Below are 15,162 nucleotides of genomic sequence, written 5' to 3' on the forward strand. Positions count from 1 at the left end.
TTGTATAGCAGAATATCATATAATATGTAACAAAATTAAACGGAGAATGCAAGCTTTTGAAATGCATTAGGTTTATTCATCAAGCATGATACAAAACTAAATATGAAAGCCACATATTTGCATGCAAAACCGCATATAAGATACTATTGCAGAGTTTTTACAAGGTTTTGACATAAATACTGTATCTTTTACACTTAATGGCATGTTTAGCAGCCAGATACCTGCTATTCCATGGCTTGTCGGTTGATCAGACAAGGTCTAATACTTTTCCAGTTACTGTAGTTCCCCCTTAGAAGCTGTTGCTGGCAAGGTCTTGGCACGTTTTCTCCCATCTATGTAGTTTAAACATGAGTGCCTGGATGAGCCAGGCATTTGTGTGTAGAGAAACCTGAAGCAAAATACATGTCTTATGGCAGTTTTGTATAGCTGACCTGATTTGTAAGAGGGTAACTGTAAAATTCATATTACATTTTTATACAGTGTCAATAACAGGCCTGAAAGGGCAATCTTTGTTCCCTTCTCATTCAAGGCTCAGTCCAGAATTTATATATATGTTTACATTTCTACTCAAATTTCCTTATCAGAACTCTATTTCTAAGGTTACAGTGCCTTGAAGAATTATTCATACCCCTTGAAATTCTCAACATTTTGTCATCTTACAACCAAAACCGTAAATGTATTTTATTGGGATTTTTATTTTTTTCATTTAATGGTCTTTATTAGGTTTTTTTTTTTTTTTTTTCACAAAAATTAAATACATAGATATAGGACAACATCAATATTTGTTAAACATATGCCAAATAATCACTTAAATAGTTACATTAGTATAACTCGGGTCACTCCTAAACTAAAGCAATGAGGAAGCTCCAAGTATTCAGCTCCCCTTGGTCATGCGTTAAGTGGCTCAGTCTAACCCAAATCTTCATACTACAGTATCAATCTCTATTCTTCCCCTTCACTTAGAGTCCATTCACACAGGGGCAACTCCTGATCCGACTTCAGGTCGCCCCTAGTCGCCTCAGGTCGCCTCAGGTCGGACAACATTTAAAAAGCAATGTAAGTGAATGAGAGCCGTCTTAATGCACACTACTGAAGTCGCTCCGACTTCAGAAAAGGTTCCTGTACTACTTCTATCCGACTTGTAGGCGACCGGTACCCATTGATTTCAATGGAGATCGCCTCCAAGTCGGATCTCCGTCTATACGGAGGCGACTCTGACAGAATTATCAGCTCTCAAGAGGGAACTCCACGCCAAATTTCTGAAAAAAATTTGGCGTGGGTTCCCCCTCCGAGAGCATACCAGGCCCTTAGGTCTGGTAAGGATTCCAAGGGGAACCCCCTACGCCGAAAAAACGGCGTGGGGGTCCCCCCCAGATCCACACCAGACCCTTATCCGAGCACGCTACCCGGCCGGCCAGGAAAGGGGGTGGGGACGAGCGGGCGCCCCCCCCCCTCCTGAGCCGTACCAGGCCGCGTGCCCTCAACATGGGGGGGTGCCTTGGGGGAGGGGGGGCGTGCGCCCCCCCACCCCAAAGCACCTTGTCCCCATGTTGATGAGGACAAGGGCCTCTTCCCGACAACCCTGGCCGTTGGTTGTCGGGGTCTGCGGGCGGGGGGCTTATCGGAATCCGCGAGCCCCCTTTAATAAGGGGGCCCCCGGATACCGGCCCCCCACCCTATGTGAATGAGTATGGGGTACAATGTACCCCTACCCATTCACCTGTGAAAAAAAGTACAAAAAAAAACACAACACAGGGTTAAAATATTTTATTGCACAGCTCCGGGGGTCTTCCGTCTTCGGGGGTCTTCTCGCCGGACTCCTCCGCTATCTTCTTGTAGCTCTTTTGCTAGCGGAGGAGTCCGGCTTTCTTCCTCGCCGCCGGCCTCTTCTTCCGACTTCGGGGGTCTTGTCCCCCTCTTCGGTTCTTCTGCCGGGCCACCGCGCCTTCTTATAGCTCTTTTAGAGGCGGTGGCCCGGTCTTCTGTCGCTGCCGTCGCCGCCGCCGCCTTCCGTTCTTCTCCTTCTTCTTCTCCTGGAGATGTTGACTCGACGAGCTCTCCGGCCACAATGCCAGGGACGCGCTCCGCTGCCACTTATATAGGGACAATGGGGCGGTGTCACATGGGTTGATGTCACATGGGTTGGTCACATGGGTTGATGTCACATGGTGACCCACACCCCCTTACCATGTGACATCAACCCATGTGACCAACCCATGTGACATCAACCCATGTGACACCGCCCCATTGTCCCTATATAAGTGGCAGCTCAGCGCGTCCCTGGCATTGCGGCCGGAGAGCTCGTCGAGTCAACATCTCCAGGAGAAGAAGGAGAAGAACAGAAGGCGGCAGCGGCGACGGCGGCGACAGAAGACCGGGCCACCGCCTGTAAAAGAGCTATAAGAAGGCGCGGTGGCCCGGCAGAAGAACCGAAGAGGGGGACAACACCCCCGAAGTCGGGAGAAGAGGCCGGCGGCGAGGAAGAAAGCCGGACTCCTCCGCTAGCAAAAGAGCTACAAGAAGATAGCGGAGGAGTCCGGCGAGAAGACCCCCAAAGACGGAAGACCCCCGGAGCTGTGCAATAAAATATTTTAACCCTGTGTTGTGTTTTTTTTTTTGTACTTTTTTTCACAGGTGAATGGGTAGGGGTACATTGTACCCCATACTCATTCACATAGGGTGGGGGGCCGGTATCCGGGGGCCCCCTTATTAAAGGGGGCTCGCGGATTCCGATAAGCCCCCCGCCCGCAGACCCCGACAACCAACGGCCAGGGTTGTAGGGAAGAGGCCCTTGTCCTCATCGACATGGGGACAAGGTGCTTTGGGGTGGGGGGGCCGCACGCCCCCCCTCCCCCAAGGCACCCCCCCATGTTGAGGGCACGCGGCCTGGTACGGCTCAGGAGGGGGGGGGGCGCCCGCTCGTCCCCACCCCCTTTCCTGGCCGGCCGGGTAGCGTGCTCGGATAAGGGTCTGGTGTGGATCTGGGGGGGACCCCCACGCCGTTTTTTCGGCGTAGGGGGCTCCCCTTGGAATCCATACCAGACCTAAGGGCCTGGTATGCTCTCGGAGGGGGAACCCACGCCAAATTTTTTTCAGAAATTTGGCGTGGAGTTCCCCCTTGAGCTCATTCTCTGCTTGGCCATGGCAAAAGTCGCCTGGCCTGGGGCGACTTGTAAGTCGTCCCAAGTCAGGTTGAAGTCATCACAAGTCGTGTTGAAGTCGTCCCAAGTCGCGCTGTGATCTTAACTCAAGTCGTGTACAAGTTGCCTCACTCAAGTCGCCTACAAGTCGTGTTGCCCCTGTGTGAATGGACTATTACTCTAACTTTCCCACATATAACAAAACAAAAACACCACAAGACAAAACAACAAAGCAGAACAAAAAAAGGTAAATCGGCAACATATATCGGCATCGGCCAGAGAAAAACCCATATCGGTTGACCTCTACCTATCAGTGCTCATCAGCGCCCATCAGTGCTGCCAATGACTTATTTGCAATATCGTACAACAAATTTTTTTATTTTATTTTTTCGGTCTTTTTTTTTTTTTTTTACTTGCCACCAAGCGTGAGCAATTCTTATTGCCCAACGCCTCGGACATGTAGCTCTGGGCACTGGGCAGCTGATTTAAAAAACTGGCTCCTAACTTTTTTAGCTGGCTCCTAGATTCTAAGCAAATTTGTCAAGCCCTGCTCTATACTGATTGCCTGAGAGTCTCCCCCTCTTTTGAATTAATAAAGAGATTCCATGCAGATCATGTTTTCCGGTAAATCTCTTTTCTGTCGAGCTGTCCATACTAGTAGCTCCATTTGATTAATTTCCTCTACTCTCTTAAGCCAGAGTCCCAAAGACGGAGGTTGTCTTTGCTTCCAAGAACAAGGTATACATGCTCTAGCTGCATTCAGAAGATGGCAGACTATAGATTCCTTATATCTCTTGACTGGCATTTTGGAATCTTGTAATATAAAAAAAAAGCCGGGTCCTCAGGGATCTCTCCTTCCCAGAACCGTTGACTAATTCTCCACACCTCTTTCCAGAAACCTTCAATTCTAGGGCAGGACTAAGATATGCAATAGTGTCCCAGGTTCCTCCCAGCATCTCCAGCAGATGTCAGAGACCTCTGGGTAATATCTGTGAAGAAGTTCTGGGGTTCGGTCCCACAGAGAGACAATTTTATAGCTTGTTTCCTGCGTCCTTGTACACATTAAAGATTCGAATATATTATATATTATACTAGTACGCTGTTCTCCTGAAAAAGTTCTACCCAAGTCTGATTCCCATTTACCTAAAAATGGCAACTGGAAATCCTGAAGATCTAACCAACAGGTCATACATCCTTGAGAGAACATGCGAGAGCACACCTTTCTCATTACAATATTCTTCAAATCTTGTTAGTTTCCACATAAATTTACCGGACTGAGATAAAGTCTGTACGAAATGTCTCAATTGTGCCGCACCCCAGAAATCGAATTGGTATGGATTAGAACTAGACATCAGTTTCTGCAAATTGGACCACGAGCCTGCTTCTAGAAAATTAGAAGCCTAATATAGCCCATTCTCTATTAATCTCCCAAAGGGCCCTTTCCGCAATCATGGTGGAAACTGTGGATTCCCCAAAATGGGGAGTAATGGGGACTCAAATGATAACTTCCCTTTAGAGATCAATCCATAGAACATTCTTATTGTATGGCCTATCAATAGGTGTGTCCTGATTGTAAGTGGGAGTTTCCTGTAGCACCAAGGTGCTCTATATAACAAGGCCCTACACTGTGCTTGTTCCAAATTCGGCCATATCTTTAGATCTCCATGCCGGCACCAGTCAATTATTCGACTCAGTATGGCTGCTTGATAAGTATTTATATACGTCAGGTATGGCCAGCCCACCGTATTGCTTGGGAAGGGTCAACGGGGATCTTCTAATTCTTGGGTGTTTCTGTGCCCAGACAAATCCAGTAAAGAGTGTATCTATCTGTTTGAAATATTGCCTAGGGATAGCAATAGGTAATGCCTGGAATATATATAGAAACTTTGGTAAAATGTTAATTTTAAGCATATTACCTCTTCCGATCCAAGAGTGAAATCCCTTATGCCATCTTTCTAAGAGACCCTGAACCCTTTGTAGAAGTGGTGTATTCGATCCATTTCCATCCATTTAAATTTATAGTTGGATTTCAGTAATCTCAACGTATCTTTTAGATATTGCAATTCCCATAGCCTCTTACTTAATTTAATTGATCTTAAAATATGATAAAGTACCATATATCTCTATTTCAGAGTATAGATTAGGAAGGGATTTCATTGGATTGGTCAATGAAAAAAAGTATGTCATTAGCATATGCTGACATTTTTATTTTATTTTTTCAAATTTTTTATTTAACACAAGGAGACCAGTACACAGGGATCAAACAGTATAGATAACAATACAATGGTAGTTAAACAAACGGTTATACATCTATACCGACTCGGCCGATTTCTCGTCTCCAAGACTTCACCATGAGGTGGGCCTAGAGCGTATGGTCACCTAAACACGGGTTACTTCCATGGCCGACACTATCCCCTCCGGGGAGGGGTATGGCTCGTCTAGGTGAAGAGAGCGGTGGCGTTTCTGACCCTGTAGGCGTGGTCTTGTCTCTTTTTTTTTTTTCTCTAGGGTTTTCTCTAAGGTTAGGATTCCTACAGGTTTGTGGACCGGGGTGGGTCCGGGGGGGAGGGGTGTGACAGGGTAACATGGGTTGGGTCATGAGAAGGGGGAGATAAAGAGGAGGGGTTGGGAGGGGGGTCCAGGAGGGGGGTACTGAGTAATTATCATGAGAGGGTTGTCAGTAGGGCTGCAATGATTAATCAATATTATCGATAATAATCGATAATGAAAATCGTTGTCAACGATTTTCATTATCGGTTAGTTGGTCCGCACCTTAAGCCTGTCTGTTTAGTTGAAAAAAAACCTCAATAAATCCTCTCCTCCTATGTCATCCGTCCTGTGTCCTCGGCGCCGCTCTCTGTGACCAGGCACGCACTCACCGCTGCACGTCCGCGGCGCGCCTCTCCTCCTCGCTGATGTCACATTATCATTCACACAGATCTCAGCCCCGCCCGCTGCTGCCTCGAGGGAACAGAGAGGCGAGGGCAAGAATCTGTGAGGAGGACACTGATCCGAGCTGCACACAGAGTGTGAAAAAAGGTAGAGGCTATCGGCTAAAAGTTGTACCCAGTAAAAGCACGCACGCACACACACACACACACACACACACACACACACAATTCAGTGCCCCATCACACACACACACCATTCAGTGCCCCATCATCATTTGCTTTCCTGGGAGGGAGAGGGAGGGAAAGAGCCACATTGGTGTTTCTGCAGGGGGGGGGGGGATAACAGTGCCCCATTGGTGTTTCTGGGGGGGGGGATAGTGCCCCATCATTGGTGTCCCTGGGAGGAGTAGCGCCTCCCGGGGACACCAATGATAGGGCACTACCCCCGCCAGAAACACCAATGTGGCTCTATTATCCCCCCCCCCCCGAAACACCAATATGGGAGGAATAACGCCCCGTCATTGGTGTCAGTGGGGGGGAATAGTGCCCCGTCATTAGTGTCCCCGGGGGGAATAGCGCCCCGTCATTGGTGTCCCCGGGAGGAATAGCGCCCCGTCATTGGTGTCCCCGGGAGGAATAGCGCACCGTCATTGGTGTCCCCGGGAGGAATAGCGCCCCGTCATTGGTGTCCCCGGGAGGAATAGCGCCCCGTCATTGGTGTCCCCAGGAGGAATAGCACCCCGTCATTGGTGTCAGTGGGAGGAATAGCGCCCCGTCATTGATGTCAGTGGGAGGAATGGCGCCCCGTCATTGGTGTCAGTGGGGGGAATAGCGCACCGTCATTGGTGTCAGTGGGAGGAATAGCGCCCCGTCATTGGTGTCAGTGGGAGGAATAGCGCCCCGTCATTGGTGTCAGTGGGAGGAATAGCGCCCCGTCATTGGTGTCAGTGGGAGGAATAGCGCCCCGTCATTGGTGTCCCCGGGAGGAATAGCGCCCCGTCATTGGTGTCCCCGGGAGGAATAATGCCCCATCATTGGTGTTGAATAACAGTGCATAGAAATATTGAAGAATCACTTATTTTTATAAAACTGTACAATACATACATAATATTACACCACGTCTCCGCATTTTTTTTTTTTTTTACTTCTAGTTGCAAAAAAATTATAGTTCACCTCTTTTCAGAATGTTTTTGTACTGCTGCAAAGTTGTGTAATGTTAATGTTAAACGTTTTTTATTCTGCAGTTTGAGTGTAACACTCAGTTTTTTCATTATTACTTTTAAATAAACGAAAAAATTGAACATTACGTTTTTTTGGTGATTTTATCTGATTAATCGAAAAAATAATCGGCCGATTAATCGATTATGAAAATAATAGTTTGCAGCCCTAGTTGTCAGTCAACCCTCCTGAGAGTACGGCCTTCATTAGAGTATCTGAAGGCATTCCATGCCTGCCACGTTTTAGAGTATGTTTCCTGCCGGTGTTGGCTGGTGAGGATCAAGTCTTCCAGTCGGCTAATATCATGTACTTTATAAAGCCATTGGGCAGTAGTCGTTGGTTCGGGGATTTCCAGTTAAGAGGTATGCATGTCTTAGCTGCATCCAGAAGGTGTCGTATCACAGATTTTCCATATTTCCGGGGTGGTATATCCGTCACGTGTAAGAGAAAATAGGCCGGTGAGAACAGCACCACACCAAAGCATTTTCCTATTTAGGCGTGGATGGTTGCCTGCCCATAGGAAGCGGGTGAAAAGTGAATGGACTTGCCTAAAAAAGTCTCTGGGGATGTGGATTGGGAGAGCCTGGAATAGGTAGAGGAACTTTGGTAGTATCGACATTTTAAGGATATTACATCGGCCTAGCCAAGAGTGTAAACCGCCCCCCCCAACCGTCTAGAAGCTTCTGCACCGACTTCAGTAGAGGGGTGAAATTGAGTTTAAAAAGATGAGACATTGAAGGGGGAATGTGAGTGCCCAGATATTTCAGGGCAACGTCCATCCACTTTAGTTTAAAAGAGTCCTTAATTTGTTGTAGTCGTGCCTGTGGTAGCCCCATCCCCATTGCTTCCGACTTGGAGAAGTTGATCCTCAGGTTAGATAGTTGGCCATAAACATGAAACTCCTGCATAAGGGTCTTAAGGGAGGTCTCAGGGTCCCAAGACCATTAAAGAGATCTACCAGGGGGGCGGCCCAAAGACGGAAGCAGGGTCTTATAGTAGGCGAGTGTCAAGCCATCTGGGTCTGGCGCTTTGCCCGGTTTTGCACTCTTCAAGGCTATTTGTACTTCCGTAAACGTAATGGGTGCTTCCAAGGAATCCCGTATTTCTGGCGTTAGGGATGGCATTTTGGATTCTACGAGATATTGTGAGATAGCGTCGGGGGATGGCGACGGCCCTGCCAAGATGTACAGAGACCTGTAATAGTTCCTGAACTCTTGTGAGATCTGTAGGGGTAGCGACTGTTTCTGTCCCGATTGTGTCATTACATGTGGGACATAGGACGCTATACGTTGCGTTTTCAGGGCCTGTGCAAGGTGTCTTCCACATTTGTTACCCTATTCGTACACCGTCCGCCGACATTTCTGTAAAGCTGCTTTAGCTCTATACTGTAGGAGATCATTTATTTGTGAGCGAACAACGTCTAGTTCAATGCCAAGGGCTCGAGTTGGTGTTGTTTTATGTGTCTGTTCCGCGGAATGGAGCTTGGCAAGGAGGGAGTCTAGTTTTTTAGTCCTCAGTCTTTTCAGTCTGGCCCCGTGTTTTTATGGGGACTCCCCTGACTACCGCCTTATGGGCCTCCCACACCACCCCCATGTCGATGTCCGGGGTGTTGTTGGTGTCAAAGTAATGGCCTATTTCTTTGATCAGGTCTGCCAGGACTGCGGGGTCCTGGAGCAGACTCTCGTTAAGGCGCCACTGCGTTTGAGGGTGTGTGTGTGTGTCTGACAAATTATACTGCATGCTGATCGGGGCATGGTCAGACCACGTAATCGACCCGATGGAAGTGTGCGCAACTGCGTGCAGTTGTCCGTGTGGTATCAAAAAATAGTCCAGACGTGAGTAACTCTGGTGTGGCTTTGAGAAGAATAAGTAGTCGCGTTCCCCCGGATGGGAGAGTCGCCAGGCGTCTATGAGTTGTGCCGAATGTAAGGAGAGGCCTATACGTCTTCATGTGTCTCGCGTGATAGTAGATGTACCTGAAGAAGTGTCTTCCATGGGGTTGAGGGGGATATTCAGGTCACCATCCACTATTAGCTGACCGTCGGCAAAACGTAGAAGGTGTTCCAGTCGCTTTTTAAGGAATACGTCTTGACGGTCGTTCGGGGCATAAAGGTTTGCTAACGTTACCTTCCTTCCCCCAATCAGACCTTTCAGGTATAGGAAGCGTCCCTCTTTATCTGTCTGAGATTCTATTAGTGTCCACGGCACCCTCGCCGAGATGAGGATCGTCACCCCCCTAGATTTGGCTTTAGTATATTTGGAGTGGTATGCTAGTGGGTAGTGTCAATTTTTAAGTAAGGGCAGACTACTTTCCTTGAAGTGAGTTTCCTGTAAATACACAACGTCCGCTTTGGCGCGTTGCATATCATGGATAAGTATCCTAAGTTTTTCAGGTATATTAAGACCCTTTGCATTGATGGATACTATATGGAGGGAGTCCATTGCTATAAGAAGCAGTATGTCGAGTCAGGGGAGGGGAAGGGGAGAGGGAGAAAAGAAAAAAAAAAAAGGGGGGGGAGGGGATTGTAGTAAATGGGAAGCGGAAGGGAGGGGGAAGGAAGTAAGTAATAGGTGTGTTGGATAGGATAGGGGGCCGCCACTAAATTGTGCGGTTAAAAGGGAAAACTAGGTTAGCCTATGCGGCTGCAACGCTCTCCAGAGATATCTCTGATTACTGAGCGTAGACCTAAGTGGGAGATGGGGTAAACCGAGTTTTAGAGGTTAGCTCCCGGCACTTCCCGGTACCCCCCCCCCCCCCCCCAACCCGGCAATTTACAACTATACAAAGGAAAGAAAAAAGACATATATATATATATATATATATATATATATATATATATATATATATATATATATATATAAACCGGTAAATCAAGAAGAAAAAAAAGTTAGGACAACAGTTTAGCATTTATGTGCTTTAACATCTGCGCCCACAAGTTTAACAGTGTGTAAGGCATACAACCAAAGGCAAGAGGCCCCACGGACCATGTAGGATTGCCACGCGGAAGCGGGAGCCAACGAGGGAAGTTATTCCCCGTCACCGAGCTGTAGAAATAGTGGGGTTCGCGTCCCCGACTCGGCCGCCAGTTCCGCTGGGCAATCTCATGTTTTCAAAAACGCATACCCTGGTGTGGAGGTATAGATTATTTTAAATTAAAACCCCCCTCCCCATTACAGTCAGACCAAGTTCTCAAGCAGGCGTAAAGGCCTTCAACGTCCCCCTGGTGATCATGTGGTTTCCCCCACCTCCCCCATTGCAATATGGTAGCAGGGTAATGCAACCCCTGGGCCCCTCCCCCCTATGTGATATGTTTGATATGTGTCATTTGACATGTCCCCAGAGGAGGAAATCCCATCGGCATCCTCTGCACTGGGGTGCAAAATGTATATTCAGGTAGTTGACCTGCTGTCTGTCCAAAGGTTTCCTGTCCCAAGTAAGGAGGTCATTGAAAAGCATCCCTGCCCGGGACAAAGTGGGTGACAATGGTGACACCCTGACATGGTGAACCCATAACACTACGGGTCGCCTCATTCTGGCCGGGATGCCGGATCTTAGAAAACAATGAGTTCTGTCCTGAAATGCGGCCCAATCCAGCATAGCCGTGGTGCGTCTCTGGGGGGGGGGGGGACTCAATACATTTAATGGGGTGGTCTCCCCGCAAGGGGGCAAGAGGTTTCCTATGTGGGAGCTTGTTAGTGAAGGGGTCAAGGGCAAAAGCAATGATGGTGCAGGGTACTCCTACCGTCTATGCCAGTGCTTTTCGTGCTATGTGGATAAGGAATGAGTGTCTGGAGAGGGTGGCCTGTGGCCTACTCACGTGGAGCGCCTCCTGACGCTGACCGGTGTCGCCGTCGGCCTCGTTGCTGGCGGGGGGGCAGGGGGCCCCCGGTTGGCCGAAGCGCCCGATCTGCCAAGCTGCCGCTGAAGCAGCTGTAGCCAGTCCGGTACCGGGATGGGTTCCGTGCCCAGGAATCGAAAAAGTGCCGGTAGGTCGGCGGCAGTCTGTAGGGTAAAGCTTCCAGATTCCTTGCGGAAAGTGATTGACAAAGGGTATCCCCAGCGGTATGTACCGCCGAGCTGCCTGGCCAGGTCCAGAAGCGGTCTGAGGAGGGCCCTCTGTCGCAGCGTGGATCGGGACAGGTCCTGTAGGATTCGGATGCTCGCACCATTCACCTTCAAATCACCGGGCTCTGAGGCGTTTCCTTCTGCATGTAGCGGTGTAGTCTGCACACAATGTCCCGTGATCTGTCTGGGTCAGTGGGTCTCGGGCCGAGGGCCCTATGTGCCCTGTCCAGGGCCACCTCCACCTCTGGATCTCCGAGCACCGTTCGGAACACGCACCTTACCACCTCGCTCACGTCCTCCGGTCCCGCCGCCTCCAGGACCCCCCGGAGCCACAGGTTGTTGCAGCGGCTCCGGTCTTCCAGGTCTTCCATGTGGAGCTGGAGGGAGATTGCGGTATCGCGGTGGTGGTCGCGCGACTGTTCCAGCGCTGAAACTCTGGCCTCCAAGGATGTCAGGGATGTCTCCCCTGTGGATACATGCTCTGCTATGCTGGAGACCTCCCCCCGGACCTCCTGGATGTCCCTTCTGTGTGTTTCTTCCAAGCGCAGAATTAATGCTACTATCGCTGATTGTGTTGGGAGGGCCTGGAGCATCTCCCTGATGTCCTGGTCGAGCACTGAGGGTGCAGAAGCCAGCGGGGTAACCACCTCCTCTCCCTGCTCCGCTGTGTCTGTCATATGGTATGCAGGCGGTGCCCCTTTGGCGGGCAGGAGTGAGCCGGAGGACGCTGCTCGTGTCTGTTGCAGGGAGGCCTGTACGGTGCCTCGTGGTGACGCCACAGTCGCGCCCGGAGACCCTTCGTTGCGCCCGAAGTAACGTGCCGCTGCCCGTGTCCGGTGTTTCTTGGATGAGCTCATACCGGTGGGAATGCCTGTAATTGCCGGGGCATGAGGCCGTAGTTCGGGAGCTCGAGAAAAAAGCTGCTTCACTCGGCCATTCCTTAGCCACGCCCCCCACATATGCTGAAATTTTATATTGGGTTTTCTTCACTGTCAGTCCCTTGTTGTCCTGATTTAACCGAACCCTACAAAGAAAGGGGTTCCAACGATATTGCAAAAAAAGGGGTGACAATGGACAACCATGCCTGGTCCCATTGGTGATCCCAAAAGAGGGAAATAATAATCTGTTTACCTTTACCTGAGCACTAGGCAGAGTATAAATACTTGAGATCCATCGGAGCATATTTTCTCCCAACCCTATATATCGCAAGACCGAAAAAATAAGCCGCCAGTTAACGCGGTCAAATACCTTCTCTGCATCTGTCCCCAGGAATACACACGGGAGCTTAGATAAATTAGCTATATGTATTAAATTCATAACCTTGATGGTGTTGTCCCATGCTTCCCATGTGGGGACAAACGCCACTTGGTCCAGATGAATCAGAGAAGGCAGTTGTCGCTGTAACCTGGAAGAATTTTAGATCTGCGTTTAAGCGGGTTATTGGTCTATAACTTTCACATAACGTGGGATCTTTTCCCTCCTTAGGGATCACCGTAATAAGGGCCTTAAGGGACTCCGGCAGGAATGGACTCTGGTCACCCATACCATTATACATCTTCACAAGGTATGGTCCTAATATGGATAGGAAGTTCAATAATATTGAACTGTAAAGCCATCTGGCCCAGGTGCCTTTTCCCATCTTCGTCCCATTCACCGCCTCCTGTACCTCCTCTAGTGTAATTGGTACTTCTAATTCCTGTTGTGTTGCAAACGTTAAACCAGGCATTCTGGACGATGCCAAGTAACTGTCTATTCCTGACTGTGTTGGTGGGTCCGATTGTAGGTTATAAAGGGAGGAATAGTATTCTCCAAATCTTTGGGCAATTTGTTTAGGCAATGCAAACTTTTCCCCTTCCTCCCCTGTGATCGTTGGTACGTAGGACATCGCCTGTTGTTCCTTCAGCGTTCTAGATAGTAATTTGCCACATTTGTTACCATACTCGTAGACCTGTTTACGTCCAATCTGTATTGCCCTTTTTGCTTTATACATCAATAACCTGTCTACGAGCAATCTGGAGGTCCCGTTCAATGTCCGAGGAGGGAGCATGCTTATGTAATGATTCTAATTGATATATCTATCTTAAAGTGGTTGTAAACCCTTACAACACACTTTGACCTACAGGTAAGCCTAGATTAAGGCTTACCTGTAGGTCCAAGAAATATCTCCTAAACCTACACGGTTTAGGAGATATTTGCCGAAAGACAGGCACCACTGTCTACGGCGCATGCGCCATAGACAGCGGCGCGCAGGCGCACTGAGCACGGCAACGTCAACGACGAAGATGCCACGTGTGTCAGCTCCCGTGCGCATGCGCGGGAGTGACGTCTTCGCGGCTTTGCCGAATGACAGTGGCGGGGCAGCGAGACCCCACCAAGAAGATGGATGCGCCAGACTACAGGGGACAGCGGTGACATCACTGGCTCCTGTGGCAGGTAAGTGACACATAATGGACTACTGCAGGGAATGAAGGAGGAAGTAAACTCATCAGGGTTTACTTCCTCTTTAATAAGAGTGTTCATTTTGCCTCCCTTTCTCGCTTAATACTGGCCCCGTGTTTTATCAAAATTCCCCTAATCACTGCCTTATGGGCTTCCCAAATCACTCCAGGGGTACACCCGGGGGTATTGTTAACTTGAAAATAGCATGGCATCTTGTAACAAGCTTTCATTGAGCCTCCATATCGCCGGTCCAATGCCTCGACTCCCCAACATATTGTATTTCCTAAAAAATGGTGCGTGATCTGACCAAGTAATTGCCCCAATAGTGGCTTCTGTCACCAAATGCAATTGATTATGAGGAATATAGAACAAGTCAATACGTGAATATAACTTATGTGATGGAGAGTAGTATGAGTAATCTCTTTCACCCTCGTGTAATAGGTACCAAACATCTACCAATCTTGCTCCTTGAAGTGTCCGCCATCCGTTTCCTTAGACTCAGCAGAACCAATTGCCTTCAGAAGTCACTTAATTAGTAAATAGAGTCCACCTGTGTTTAATCTCAGTATAAATACAACTGTTATGTGAAGCCCTCAGAGGTTTGTTCCAGAACCTTAGTGAACAAACAGCTTCATTAAGGCCAAGGTACACACCAGACGAGTCAGGGCTAAAGTTAGGCCGGGTTCACATTGCTGCGATGCGGGAACGCCGCGAATCCGCGGCGTTTTCCCGCATCGCATTACTCCCGCCGGCAGTTCACACTGCCCTATGCGGACGGCTGGGGGTGTCAATGTTATGTTAATGACACCCCCAGATCCGTCGGCATATCGCAGTGCGATCTGCCGACTCGCACAGGAATCGGATCGCATGGTGTGAACCCCCATGCGATCCGATTCCGTTGCGGACCCAAAAAAGGGTCCCGTGCGAGTTTGCTGCGGGACCGCTGCGAGTTCAGCCATACTATCTGTATGGCTGTACTCGCATCGCTACGGAGATCGGATGTGATTTGCTGTGCGAATCACATCCGGTTCTCCCCCCGCAGCGGTGTGAACCCAGCCTTAAGGAGAAGTTTACAGCAAGGTTAAGGTTTAAAAAAAATTAAAAAATAAATAAAAATATATCCCAAGCTTTGAACATCTCAGGGAGCACTGTTCAATCCATCATCAGAAAATGGAAAGAGCATGGTACAACAGCATACCTACCAAGACATGGTTGTCCACCTAAACTGACGAGAGTATTAATCAGAGAAGCAGCCAAGAGGCCCATGGTAACTCTGGAGCTGCAGAGATCCACAGCTCAGGTAGGAGAATCTGTCCACTGGACAACTATTAGTCGTGCACTCCACAAATCTGGACTTTATGGAAGAGTGGTAAGAAGAAAGTCATTGTTGAAAGAAAGCCACAAGAAG

The 15,162-nt window shown here is 48.8% G+C and overlaps 1 protein-coding gene across 3 annotated transcripts in view; it reads left to right on the forward strand.

Moving 5' to 3' along the window:
• Positions 1-15,162, forward strand: part of LOC143983027 (multidrug and toxin extrusion protein 2-like) — a 134,054-nt gene that overhangs the window by 34,763 nt on the left and 84,129 nt on the right. The gene's annotated exons all lie outside the window — the stretch shown is intronic.

Source organism: Lithobates pipiens, unplaced genomic scaffold (genome assembly GCF_037356315.1).
Source record: "Lithobates pipiens isolate NorthernLeopardFrog02 unplaced genomic scaffold, aLitPip1_a1.2 Scaffold_16, whole genome shotgun sequence".
Classification (NCBI taxonomy): domain Eukaryota; kingdom Metazoa; phylum Chordata; class Amphibia; order Anura; family Ranidae; genus Lithobates; species Lithobates pipiens.